The sequence below is a fragment of the Anomaloglossus baeobatrachus genome, chromosome 6, assembly GCF_048569485.1.
Source record: "Anomaloglossus baeobatrachus isolate aAnoBae1 chromosome 6, aAnoBae1.hap1, whole genome shotgun sequence".
Lineage (NCBI taxonomy): Eukaryota > Metazoa > Chordata > Amphibia > Anura > Aromobatidae > Anomaloglossus > Anomaloglossus baeobatrachus.
Window position 1 is genome coordinate 522,042,569 of NC_134358.1, and position 14,305 is coordinate 522,056,873.

The window sequence follows — 14,305 nt, forward strand, 5'->3', positions numbered from 1 at the left end:
GGCTGGGGCTGCAGTCACTCCCCGCTGTGTCCATGGCCCCTCCTGGAACAAGAGGTCACGAGGGGGCAGCGCTGCAGTTACTTACTAGTTTGTTGCATTGCCATCACCTCTGAATACGTCCTGGATCCGTGTTGTTGGATGCTGTGGGATATGAGTGCAGACAGCGCTTAGATGATGCTCCTCTCCCAGATGCAGATGTGTGGCTGGAGCCTCATTTAAATTTTGGAATATTCAGCCATAAAGGAGATTTCATTTTACAATAGACCAGAACCTGGGAAATAAAAGATGTGCAGTTTTATGTAACACAAAGCTCCTAATACACATTACAATTGGGGTCTCTATTCTATAAGTGCTCCCTACTGATCATAGAACCATCCAGTCACCATTGATGAGCTTCTCTTATCAGCTATGGAGCAGATACAATCAGTTCTCATTGTCTTCTTTACTTCTTATTAGGATGAATAATATATCAGAGGAGGAGGAGGACTATCCTGATGACATGTATGTATCATATAATTGGGACTGATTCTCCTATATTCTCCCAGGAGATGTCTGCATGGGTTACATTAAGGCTCAATAGTAGATTTTATCTTCCATTTTTATGTGTAATATTATTAATTGTTTTTTTCTTTGCCTTTTCTTTAATAGCTGGATAGAGAGAGTGAGAAAGAGGAAGCCAAAATACCGGTATTGATCTTTCTTGTTCTTCTTATCTCATTGATATTGGATAGTATGTGCACCCGGGGGACGATTAATATTATTAACAACAGGTTCCCTGTTTTTGTTATGAAGCCACGCCCATATGAGAAACACGCCCATTTGGATGCCACACCTCTCTTGTTAGCCACACCCATTTTCACACACTTTCCTCAACCAACAAAATTCAAGCAATAGCAGCTAAAATTATCAGCGCTTTCCCCTTCTTACCCCACTGATATCCTCATGTATAGTCTCATTGCCTCCTGCCAAGTGCACGATGTTCCCATCAAACTGTCAGTCACTACTTATTTTCAAAATTAGTACTAAAGAAATTCTGGGCTGCCTCTAACCATCAGTAATCTATAGGGCCTCTGAGAAAGTTCTCAGAACGACGCTCCATAGCAATCGATGGGCGTTGTGGGACATTACTCTTTGGATTACGTCGGAACTTCCAGGATTTATTTTATTAATAAATTGGTGAAAAAGAGAGTGTGGGGGAGTGTTTATTAAAATAATCTTTTTTTCCCTGTGTCTGTTCTGTGTTTATTTTTAACTCTACTCTTGCCGGGTTGGTAATGGGGGTGTCTGATAGACGCCTTTCCACTACTAACACTAGAACTTGATGACAGCTCACAATTCACACCCCAAAGGTATTAAGCCCCATGCGCACTCTGCAGTTTTTGATGCGTTTTTGGTGCAGCTTGTAGTGATCTTTTAGTCACCACAAACTGCATGCTTTTCCTTCCCCAGCAAAGTCTATGAGATTCCAGATTTGCTGTGCGCACGTTGCTTTTTTTTGCCTGCATTTTTGTGGTATAGAGAGAAGGGCTGCACACCAGCGACAGTGCAAGGGGAATAAATGTAAAGCAGAAACTGCTGTATGAATACTGGCATGAAAAATACAATAGCTATATGTGAAAATGAAAATATGACAATGGAATCTGCATAACTGCCATGAACTTAAAAATAAAGAGAAATTTATCTATTGAAATGATCAATACAACAGAGCCCCAACACCTCGTCACGGTATTCTCTTACATTCTCACATATAGCTATTGTATTGTTCATGCCAGTATTCACACAGCAGTTTCTACTTTACATTTATTCCCCTTGCACTGTCACTGGTGTGCAGCCCTTCTCTCTATATAGTGAAGTTTTTTTTAGGGTTTTTGCACCCAGTTCAGACTTAGAATGGTGTTCCAGACATTATTTCTTAATTGCATTTTTGTGGTGACCAGAAAAATGCAGCATGTCAATTCTTTTTGTGTTTTTCCCTGCGTTTTTCACCCATTGGTGACAAAAAATACATAAAAAATGCATGGTCAAAAAATGCATCAAAAACGAACCAAAACCGCATGCGTTTTTTTGCCACAAGATGCGGGTTTTTTCCGCAAGGTGCATTTTTATGGTTACGACAAAAGCGCAGCGTGCGGTCATACGCTAGCCCGTATTGCCACTCCACCAGTGCAATCTGGAGAGCTGGGCAAAGCAGCAGAATTGGCGTATCTAATAGATGTCCCCAGGGGAGTACATAGAAATCATGGGGCCCCATAGCAAAAGTCTGAATGGGGCCCCCCCACCGATAAAAAACAAACAAACAAAAAAACATTATCATAATAATCATGATACGTGTTATTGGGGGCCGGCATGCATTATTGGGGGCGGCTTATAGTCAGAAATAACACATACTACTACATAGTGTTATTGAACAACACCCACGATATAAAGGTTTGCAATGTATTATTACATTGCAAAATAATGCCGCCACACCATGACCAAATATCACCACATAGAGTCTGAATATAACCACCATCCTGTTACTGAGCAAAGGCCACGGCACTAAGACCAGTGGGATCACACCACAAATCCCTAAAAAATCTGCAATATGTGAACTTGGCCTAAAGTTGGGATGTCCTTCTTCGTGCCCCTCACTACACACAATATAAATATTCACATCTGTCTCCCCCATTTAATGGTAAGGATTATGACTCTTTATAGCCTTAGGATCTATATTAAAACTCTGCAAAGTACAGGGATAATACACACACACACACACACACACACACACACACTGATGGCACAGCAAAGGGGCAACACACACACAGTATTGGCACAGGGGCAACACACACACAGTATTGGCACAGGGGCAACACACACACACAGAGTGATGGCACAGCACAGGGGCAACACACACACAGTATTGGCACAGGGGCAACACACACACACACAGAGTGATGGCACAGCACAGGGGCAACACACACACAGTATTGGCACAGGGGCAACACACACACAGAGTGATGGCACAGCACAGGGCAGTTTTTCTGTAGTATTACAGGCAGACGTTTGTACATTATAATACTCACCTGCTCCTGTGCTGTGAGAGATGATGATAGTGGCTCAGGCCTCCCTGCTGCACTTCCTGTGAGTCTTTCTGGCTGCTCCTCCTGTCCTCTGCTTTTTCTTTCTATTCCTTCTGTTGTCCGCTTCTCACTGTTTCTCTGCTCTCTGTTTCCTTTTCTCTCTTTTTTTGTGGTCTCTACTCCTTCACTGCTGCACTCTTTTCATTTTCATCATTTCATTTTCCCGCTTCTTCCCCCTCTCCTGATTGGCTGTTCTCCTCCTGGCATCTCTCACTAGAAGAAGCTGCTGCCTGGCCACTCCCTCCTCTTCAGCACAGGCCGCGCACAGTGTGCAGTGTGGGCGAGTTTGAATCTCTGCGTTGGCCAGTCTGCAGCTATACAAACAGTGCTGGCTACCGGCAGCGGTAATCAGCTGCTTGGTGACGGCCCCGGGGGCAGGATGCATGAAAGTAAAAACGCACACACTGCGGGCAGCCGCCCTGGGCCCCTCCAGCCGGGGTTGCCACCAGGAAATTCCGTACCCGATACTGACAAAATTTTCGGACCCCTTCAGACTCCACCACAGCTCCGCCTCTACCCCTCGAACCTTCGGCAATAGAAAAACGTTGTTTCCAGCATCACGTCCAAGAAAAGGTTAAAAACCAATTTTATTCCATAAGGTTAAAACCAACACTAGGTTGGATGGACTTCCACGAAGTATAAAACAATGTTTGACGCGTTTCACACCTAACAGAGGTTCTTAGTGTTAGACATATCCTGTTGTATTTGCACAAGTTATGGAATAAAATTGGTTTTTAACCTTTTTTCTTGGACGTGATGCTAGAAACAACTTTTGTTCTATTGCCGGACTTTGCCTCTTTGAACATGGAGCTGCCCTCCCTGCACCGTCCTCCAGAGAGAGGACCCAGGTGATGCCTTTACCGGGGGAGCTGAGATCCTCCTTAGCATACTGACCTCCAACCTTCCACAGTTCCACCATCACTCTTGGAAAATCACCAATTCTGCACAGTCCTCACCAATCAAACATTAACCGCTAGTTGTCATTTTGACTGCACAAAAAAAGCTGCATGCACCATTTTTTGGGTCATTAAAATGACGAACCCCAGACAGAATCGTCAGCCATATGTGTATATCTAATATATAAAGCTGTGTATGTGTGTGTGGATAGATTATATTATAATATTATATATATATATATATATATATATATATATATATACATACACACACACTGTCTGTGTGTCAGCTATAGGAACCCGCACCGTCTCATTTACAATCACGATATTTTGCACAGACACCTCATGTGACTCAGGGAACGTCATAGACTATTTTTGAGGGGAAAATGTAACCCCGCGCTTTAGGCTAGGGCGACAAAGGGCACTACTGTGATCCTCGCATGACACTCGGCTCACGCTGGCAGTACAGCAGGAGCCGACTGTCATGCGAGTGTCACTGCGACTGAGCTCCGATCATGCGATCGGACCTCAGCTGCAGGGGACGGGCCGGCACTCAGGAGGGGCGGGCCAGTGCTGCAGAGGGGAGGGAGGGATTTATCTCCCTCTCTCCTCCGTAGCCAGCTATTGCCATTCTCGCACTGCCCTCGTGGTACACCGGTGTAACGCGAGTGCAGTGCGATTCTTCTCTCGCCCCATACACTTGAATGGGTGCGAGAGAAAGAGTCTCGCATAACAATCGCAGCATGCTGCAATTGTTTTCTCGGTCCGATTGGGGCCGAGAAAATAATTGCTCATATGCGCTGGCACATAGGCTAATATTTGTCCGAGTGGAGTACGATGTTTTATCGCATCCCACTCACTCCGAATTTCATGCCGTGTGTCTTAAGCCTTACAGTTACTCTCCAAAAAAATTCCTTACATTAAAGTCAATGAAGTTAGTAGGTGAGGTCATTAATAGGAGCTGTGATTGGTTATTATAGGTAACAAAGGACATTGCTAGTGTAAGAAGCTTCTGTGTGAGGTAATATGATACCGGTGGAGAGATGGAAAGAGACAGACAGGGAATGAGAGAGAGAGAGAGACAGAGACAGACAGATAGGGAATGAGAGAGATAGACAGACAGGGAATGAGAGAGAGACAGACAGGGAATGAGAGAGAGACAGACAGGGAATGAGAGAGAGACAGACAGGGAATGAGAGAGAGACAGACAGAGAATGAGAGAGAGAGAGCGACAGACAGATAGGGAATGAGAGAGAGAGACAGACAGATAGGGAATGAGAGACAGAGACAGATAGGGAATGAGAGAGACAGACAGGGAATGAGAGAGACAGACAGGGAATGAGAGAGACAGACAGGGAATGAGAGAGACAGACAGGGAATGAGAGAGACAGACAGGGAATGAGAGAGACGGACAGGGAATAAGGGAGAGACAGACAGGGAATAAGAGAGAGAGACAGACAGGGAATGAGAGAGAGACAGACAGGGAATGAGAGAGAGACAGACAGAGAATGAGAGAGAGAGAGCGACAGACAGATAGGGAATGAGAGAGAGAGACAGACAGATAGGGAATGAGAGACAGAGACAGATAGGGAATGAGAGAGACAGACAGGGAATGAGAGAGACATACAGGGAATGAGAGAGACAGACAGGGAATGAGAGAGAGACAGACAGGGAATGAGAGAGACAGACAGGGAATAAGAGAGACAGACAGGGAATGAGAGAGAGAGACAGACAGACAGGGAATGAGAGACAGCGACAAACAGATAGGGAATGAGAGACAGAGACAGACAGATAGGGAATGAGAGAGAGAGACAGACAGATAGGGAATGAGAGAGAGAGAAAGATAGGGAATGAGAGAGAGAGAGAGACACAGAGAGATAGGGAATGAGAGAGAGACAGACAGGGAATGAGAGAGAGAGAGACAGGGAATGAGAGAGACAGACAGATAGGGAATGAGAGCGACAGACAGATAGGGAATGAGAGAGAGAGACAGGGAATGAGAGAGAGAGACAGACAGATAGGGAATGAGAGAGAGACAGGGAATGAGAGACAGCGACAGACAGATAGGGAATGAGAGAGCGCGACAGACAGATAGGGAATGAGAGAGAGACAGACAGAGACAGACAGACAGGAAATGAGAGAGAGACAGGGAATGAGAGAGAGACAGGGAATGAGAGAGAGACAGGGAAAGAGAGAGAGAGACAGACATATAGGGAATGAGAGACAGATAGGGAATGAGAGAGAGACAGGGAATGAGAGAGAGACAGGGAATGAGAGAGAGACAGACAGATAGGGAATGAGAGACAGATAGGGAATGAGAGACAGATAGGGAATGAGAGAGAGACAGGGAATGAGAGAGAGACAGACAGATAGGGAATGAGAGACAGATAGGGAATGAGAGAGAGAGACAGAGACAGACAGACAGGGAATGAGAGAGAGACAGGGAATGAGAGACAGACAGGGAATGAGAGAGAGAGAGACAGAGAGATAGGGAATGAGAGAGAGAGACAGACAGGGAATGAGAGAGACAGACAGAGAATGAGAGAAAGAGAGAGAGAGCGACAGACAGATAGGGAATGAGAGAGAGACAGACAGATAGGGAATGAGAGACAGAGACAGACAGATAGGGAATGAGAGAGAGAGACAGACAGGGAATGAGAGAGAGACAGACAGGGAATGAGAGAGAGAGAGACAGAGAGATAGGGAATGAGAGAGAGAAACAGACAGATAGGGAATGAGAGAGAGAGAGACAGACAGATAGGGAATGAGAGAGAGAGACAGACAGATAGGGAATGAGAGAGAGAGCGACAGACAGATAAGGAATGAGAGAGAGAGACAGACAGATAGGGAATGAGAGACAGAGACAGACAGATAGGGAATGAGAGAGAGAGACAGGGAATGAGAGAGAGAGACAGACAGATAGGGAATGAGAGACAGAGACAGACAGGGAATGAGAGAGAGACAGGGAATGACAGAGAGACAGAGACAGATAGGGAATGAGAGAGAGAGACAGAGACAGATAGGGAATGAGAGAGAGAGAGACAGGGAATGAGAGAGATAGACAGATAGGGAATGAGAGAGAGACAGGGAATGAGAGAGAGACAGACAGATAGGGAATGAGAGAGACAGACAGGGAATGAGAGACAGACAGGGAATGAGAGACAGAGACAGACAGATAGGGAATGAGAGAGAGAGAGACAGACAGGGAATGAGAGAGAGACAGACAGGGAATGAGAGAGAGACAGACAGGGAATGAGAGAGAGACAGACAGAGAATGAGAGAGAGAGAGCGACAGGCAGATAGGGAATGAGAGAGAGAGACAGACAGATAAGGAATGAGAGAGAGAGACAGGGAATGAGAGAGAGAGACAGACAGATAGGGAATGAGAGACAGAGACAGACAGGGAATGAGAGAGATAGACAGATAGGGAATGAGAGAGAGACAGGGAATGAGAGAGACAGACAGGGAATGAGAGACAGACAGGGAATGAGAGAGAGAGACAGGGAATGAGAGAGACAGACAGGGAATGAGAGAGACAGGGAATGAGAGAGACAGGGAAAGAGACAGACAGAGGCACCAGACACACAGGCTACATGCACAGTTACACGCACTATACATGACCTCATCTTGCAGTGTCTGATCAGTGAAGAGCAGGAGAGAAACCCCGGGGACTTGCACGGAGGCTGCTGCAGCTGAACAGCAGGACCTAGATGTTCCCTGGTCATGTGATCAGGCACATGATCAGTGAGGTGACAGGTCCTTCCCCGCAGCCTCCATAGTACATTTCCTGTCCTGCACCGATCACATACATCAGTGCAGAGTAGGAGAGAGGGCAGCTCTCTATGAGCGACTCGGGCCCCCTCATTGCCCTGATGGCGGCCCCGCCCCCTGGGGCCCGGTGAGCTGGAGGTGAAAGGGAAGGAGCCTGGGCTGTCAGCTGCGGCCCCCCCTCCTCCTGCCTCCAGCTCACGGGCCCCGCCACTGGATGCCCCCATCCTGGGCCTGTATGTCCCCCCTTCTGTACCGTTATGTCGCTCTTCTCAGTTTCCATGTTGTCCATACTGGGTCCTTATGTTCCCCTTCCTGGTCCTCGATGTTCTGCATCCTAGTCCCACATGTGACCTATCCTGGACCCTTGTATCCCCCATCCTGGGCCTATATGTCCGCAATCCTGGACCCTTGTATCCCCCATCCTGGGCCTATATGTCCGCAATCCTGGACCCTTGTATCCCCCATCCTGGGCCTATGTGTCCGCAATCCTGGGCCCTTATGTCCCTCATCTTGGGCTTGTATATCCCCCTATTTCAGGCTCCCATGTCCTCAGTCCTCCATTATGTTCCCCATCCTGGGCCCGGATGTCTCTCATCCAGGATCTTTATATTTTCCATCCTATGCCATTATGTCCCTTTCCTGGTCCATTATGTCCTTCATTCTTGTCCTCTAAATCCCCATCCTGGGCACATATGTCCTCCATCCTGACCCCTATGTGCTTCATCCTGGGCCCTTATGACCCCCATCCGAGTCCCTTATGTCCCCCTTCCTGATTTCCTATACCCTCCATCCTGGTACCTTATGTCCCTCATTTTGGGCAGTTATGTTCCCCATCCAAAGCCCTTATTTCCCCCTTCCTGAGCCCCTATGTCCTCTATATTGGTCCCCTATGTACTCCATCCTAGTCCCACATGTCCCCCATCCTGGACTATGGTGTTCCTCATCATGGGACATTATGTCCTCTATCCTGGGCCCATATGTGCCCCATTCTGGGTTTGTATATCCTGCCATCTAAGACCCCCATGTACCCCCTCGTGGAACCTTATGTCCTCCATTCTGGTCCCTTATGGCCCACGTCCTTGTCCCTTATATCCTCCATTTTGGTCTGTTCTGTCCCCAATCCTGGCCCTGTATGTCACTTATTCTGGGCCTGTATGTCCCCCTTCCTGGACCCCTATGTTCTCTACCGTGGTCTCATATGTCCCTCATGTCTCCTTTCCTGGTCCCCTATGTTTTCCATCATGGACCCCTATGTCCCTCATCCTGAGCCCTTATGTTTCCCATCCTAGACTCTTATTTCCCTCTTTCTAGTCCCCTATGTCCTCCATCCTGGGCCTGTATGTCCATCATCCTGAGTTCTTATGTCCCCCATTTTGGGCCCGTATTTCCCCATCCTATGCCCCCATGTCTCCTATCCTGGGCCCATATATTCTCCATCCTTGTCCCCTATGTCCCTTATCCTGTCCCTTTATATTCCCTATCATGGTCTCCAATGTCCTCCATCCTTGTCTCGTATGTTCCCAATTTTGGCCCCCAAGTCCTCCATCCTGAGCCCATCTTCTTGCCTCTTATGTCCTCCATCCTTGTTCCCCAAGTCCTCCATCCTGGGCCTGTATTTCCCCAATCTTACACCCATATGTCCCTTACCTTGGGCCTTTATGTGCTCCATCTTTGGCCCTTATGTCCTCCATCCTGGATCCAAATGTCCCCCATTCCTACAACATATGTCCATTATCCTGGAGCCTTATGTGTCCCATCCTGGTCCCCATATATGCTTCTTTAGGGGCCCGTATGTCCCCCATTCTCCTCCTGTATGTCCTCAGTCCTGTTATTTTTGTCTTCAATCCTGGTCCCCAATTTTGCAACATAAAAAATAAAAATTCTTCTTACGTCTCTTCTCATTCACATTTTTGCTCTATGTGCAATGTGGACAAGGCCATGTGATGGCGATGTGCATGCCAACGTCAGCTGCCGGCCTCTGATAAGCCAGTGGCCATTTTAACTATTGCATTGCAGGAAGCTGGTGCTTGTTTTGCACTGCAATCCATTTCAACTGAATGTGTGTCTAAGAATGCACATTCAGCTGACACTAGTGGGTCCCCGGTCTTCAGCACTGGATCGGTGCACTGCTTTTTGCTGTTTCGGGAAACTGGCAGTCATATTAACAACCAGTAAGTACCGGCTGAATCCCACCCCTCTGTAACAATAAGGGGTGGACTACATAGTGATGGCATCATGACATTGCCGCTATCACTTATAGGCATTTATCCATGTGAAGGATAACATTTAATTAATAGAGAATGGTGACCACGTTGAATTCGTCATACTGTTGCTCATCCCTTTACATCATAAGATAACAATGAGGTCATGAGTGAAATACAGTAATGCTGTAAATTTACCCTGATTTCTGCACGACCAACTGTTGTCTTGGAGTTCTAGAATAAAGGACATTCATCCTGTGCAGTACAATCTATGTGAGTGTAGCGCTGTATAGATTCTGGAGGTGATGTCCATGCTGTTATCTGACAGACAGGTTATATAGAGAATATTGTAGAGTCTTCATATGAGCCAAGGTGTTAGTGATTCTAACAAGAGCTGTATGTTCTATTATAGGCGTAATAGATATCGGAAATGGAAAAGGTCCCGCCGTCCTTCTCTGGAGACAATACCGTAAGTTGGTGTAATAAACAGAAATATTGTAAGAGGGTCCCCAATATAACCTATTTCCAAAATCAATGTATCTATAAGGGAAAATGATGTAATAAGAGTAGGAGAATCATGAGGATGTCACACACCACAATGTCACTGAGCCGCCATCAGCAGACACAGGGCCACTCATGTATAAACACTTCTCTGAAGACAGTCTCATTGTGGGCCATCACAGCCAATCAGAATACAGATTGCAGCATTCCAGATTCCTTTACAATGAGAGAGTTAATCTGATTGGTTGCTGTGAGTAATATGGACGCTTTTTCTTAGAGCACTTTTTATGAAGCATGCCTGGGAGTTTTATGAAACCATATACTGTATATCTTCCACACACAGTCCACCGTACATGGCAGCGACTGGAGCTATAATTCAGCCCTGGCATTTAAAAGCACACAGGCCCATGCCGTCTCTGTCCTCTTCCACAGATTGGGGTCTGTAATGCTTCAATTACTCTGCCTGTGGGAAATCAAGGATTACTACCACCTATATTTCTAATAATACCGCTATACAAGATTTAATAATATTAATATTGCAATATAACAGACAAGAAAAAACAAAGCCACAGCTGATAATAAAGGGGCACAATTGTAAAAGAAAACCACGAATAGAAAGAACCCCAATAAAAAATAACTTTTAATAATTGTCTGTGAAAGTCAGATGACCAACAAACCCTAGTAGTGAGGGCAGGTGACGAAGACTGCTGAAAATCACAGCAATAATTACATACCCAATAGAAAGGGAATAAACTGACCCCAGAAGACCTATACATATCCCTACCTAGAAATGGAGGGTACCCTAGGTTTGTGGCACCCCCATTCACTGTCGGGAATCCCTACAATTCCCTAATTCACCCTGCACCCCAATATGAAATGCCCCAACAATTATTAGAAATAACAATAATACAGGACCAGTAATTACACCCAGACAAGTATAACCTCAACAAGTTATGCCCTTAATAATAAATAGTTACTTATCTGAAAAACGGGGTTCAGAAATTAGATACCTTGAATGGTAGTCCCTAGATACACCATTCAGAGTATCTAATTTCTGAACCCCATTTTTTCAGATAAGATGCATTATTAAAGGGAACCTGTCACCAGGTTTTTCTCTTATGGGTTATGACCCCCACCAGTGATCCCTTTTATACAGCACTCAAGAATACTGTATATAAGAGCCTAGGCCTCTCTGTATAATGTAAAAACAGCTTTATAATACTCACCTAGGGGGCAGTCTTGTCCAATGGGTGTCGCTGGTCTCAGTACGGTGCCTCCTCCATCTTGTGTAGCGTGCTTTCAGTCTAAGTCCCCTGGGTCCTGTCTTATCCTCACCTTTCGTCGCCTTCATCCTTTTCCACTGGTGCTTCAGTCATTCTACTCTAAAAAGTGACCTGCCGGTGACCTGGAGGGCACTCTTCAATGCATCTCTATGGGAGCCTCTTTCTGGCCTCGTTCTGGCTCTCATAGATGCCTGTGATGTAGCTTCTGACTTCCAGCTAGTGAGAAGCTATGGGCACAAGATGGCTCCGTGGACTGGTGTGGCGTCGGTAAAGTATTAATACGTTGGAAGGTGACTATAAGACGGGGGTAGGGTGGAACCCTGTGCCTCCTTATAATACTAATTGCTTTGTGCCGCCTTTAATAATTCTCCCCATGACCCCTTATAATAATGATCACAGACCTACTTCTAATAATACAAACACTCCTGTGCATTGTTTTATTAATAATAATAATAATAATAATAATAATAATAATAATTCCTCCTGTGTTCTTCTTATAATGATAATATTTCCCCAGTGTGTCTTCTTATAACCCCCCTACTGTGCCTCCTCATAGTATTGCAGCACCTACACAGTTATTTGCCAATTTTCCATGGTTCCCATAGAGTATGATGCCCCCCATACAGAATGATGTTCCCACACTCCTCTGAGGACAATGTGGCAGGACCGTCATACTTTTGGGCATCCTGAAGATGTCGGTACTGCTAATAGAGTTGCAATTGATGCTGCACACGCCAGGACTGGCCCATCTGGTATTTGACAGAATTACCTGATGGCCAGTCCGGCCTGAAAGGCAGCCTCCATTATGCTATTGGTTGGTATCTGCAGGATAACAGGGATGACGGATAGAAATGCAGAACTTTTCAGAAAAATGTATCATATAAAATGAGTAATTATAAGAATGGTAGTTTCTGAGAGTCGTTATATAGAGTCTATGTTATGTGTCTATTAGTGAGGAAGAGGAAGGAGAAGAGGACGGTGAGGAGACAATCCACATGACACCGGCCAGGAAGGAGACCAGAATGTAAGTAGAGAGATGGTGAGAATATCACGTACTCGCCGACATTCAACATCCGGAGACTCCAGGAAAAAGTTACCCAGAGACACATCTATAGCAGTTGTGTTCAGTCAAGTAACTTTCTCCGGAGACTTTCTAAGCATCAATTTTACTAACCAGATCGGCATTTGTTATTTCAGGTGTCGCAGGCGGAGGGGTTTTGGGAACGCCGCTCGCTTGGGGGATCTCTGGCGCTCGGATCCGGTGCTTCTGCTCCTCGGTGGCTCGAGCACGGGGCCGGACCCAGGGACTCGAGCAGCGCCTCCTTGCCCATGAGTGAAAAGGGGAGGTTTGGTGGTGGGATGTCGGTTGTGACGCCACCCACGGGGTTGTGGTGAGGATGGGCACCACTGCTGCTGGTGACGGGGTTTCCCGGGAGCGATGGCAGAGAGCAGCTGAGGTGTTGGCCCCTCCGTGGGTAGGGGCTGTTGTCCCGGGGCCCGGTAGGAGGGAGCGTGGTACAGGGGATAGGTGCAGGTGCTGATGCGGGGAGGCAGCGTGGACGCGGGGCAGCGTTTCTGTGCAGCGCTATGCCAGGTGGCACTAGTGTACTCACTCAGGTAGTCAAGGATGAGTCTCTGGTAAACCAAACGGCTGGATGGATGGGGCCCGCAGTCGGCTGCGGTGTCTTCACTCCCCCGACGGGTTGATGGTGGCTGTCTTTCCCTGCACCTGTGTGTAAGTGTTTGACCCCTATGGATTCCCACGGGTGGTCCGCTCCCCGGCTTGTACGTGTCGGGAGAGCCCGTTTTGCCCGCAGGCGCTGGCCCTTGGATCTCTGGCCGTTGGCGGTGTCACTTATCCGGACGGGTTGGGCTGTTGCCTTCTGACAGGACTTGGTTGGGAATGAACCTCTGAGGTCCAGACCGCAATCAGGTAATTTGACTGTTATGGCGGCTTCCAAGCCTAGTCGGGGTCCGAGTACCCTGCCTTGGTGCTTGGCTTTGATCCACTCCCCGGTTCGGTACCGGTGGGCCAACGCCCGACCCTGGTCCTACGGTTCCGTAGACCTCCACCAACTACTGCAGACGGCCACCACCGTCTGCCGACCTTGCTGATGGTGCCTGGGCTTCGACACAGACACACACAGTCTCTCTCTCCCCACTTCTCCACTTCAACTCTCCAAAAACTCAACTAACTGCTCTTTCCCGCCTCCAGGACTGTGAACTCCTCAGTGGGTGGGACCAACCGCCTGGCTCCGCCCCACCTGGTGTGGACATCAGACCCTGGAGGGAGGCAACAAGGGTTTTGTTTGACGGGTGTTCCTGACCAGGGAAGGGGGTGTGTGTGTATGTGATGTTATTCTGTGACCCCTGGGGTCCAGGCCATCACACAGGCGCTTTGGAAAGTCTGTGAAGATCGCAAGAGAAAGAAGAGAGAGACTGCCGTAAGTAATCCACGACCTTCAATGGTTGAAGTCCTCAGTAATTTTTCACTGTAAGAGGTACTTTACACGCTGCGACATCGCTAGCAATTG

At 47.1% G+C, this 14,305-nt stretch overlaps 1 long non-coding RNA gene across 1 annotated transcript; it reads left to right on the forward strand.

Annotated features, from left to right (window-relative positions):
• Positions 1 to 456: 456 nt before the first annotated feature.
• On the forward strand, positions 457 to 12,791 carry LOC142244536 (uncharacterized). The gene is made up of 4 exons (XR_012724578.1): positions 457 to 501; positions 649 to 687; positions 10,400 to 10,456; positions 12,724 to 12,791. It is a non-coding gene; the product is annotated as an uncharacterized LOC142244536 (long non-coding RNA).
• The last annotated feature ends 1,514 nt before the right edge of the window (positions 12,792 to 14,305 follow it).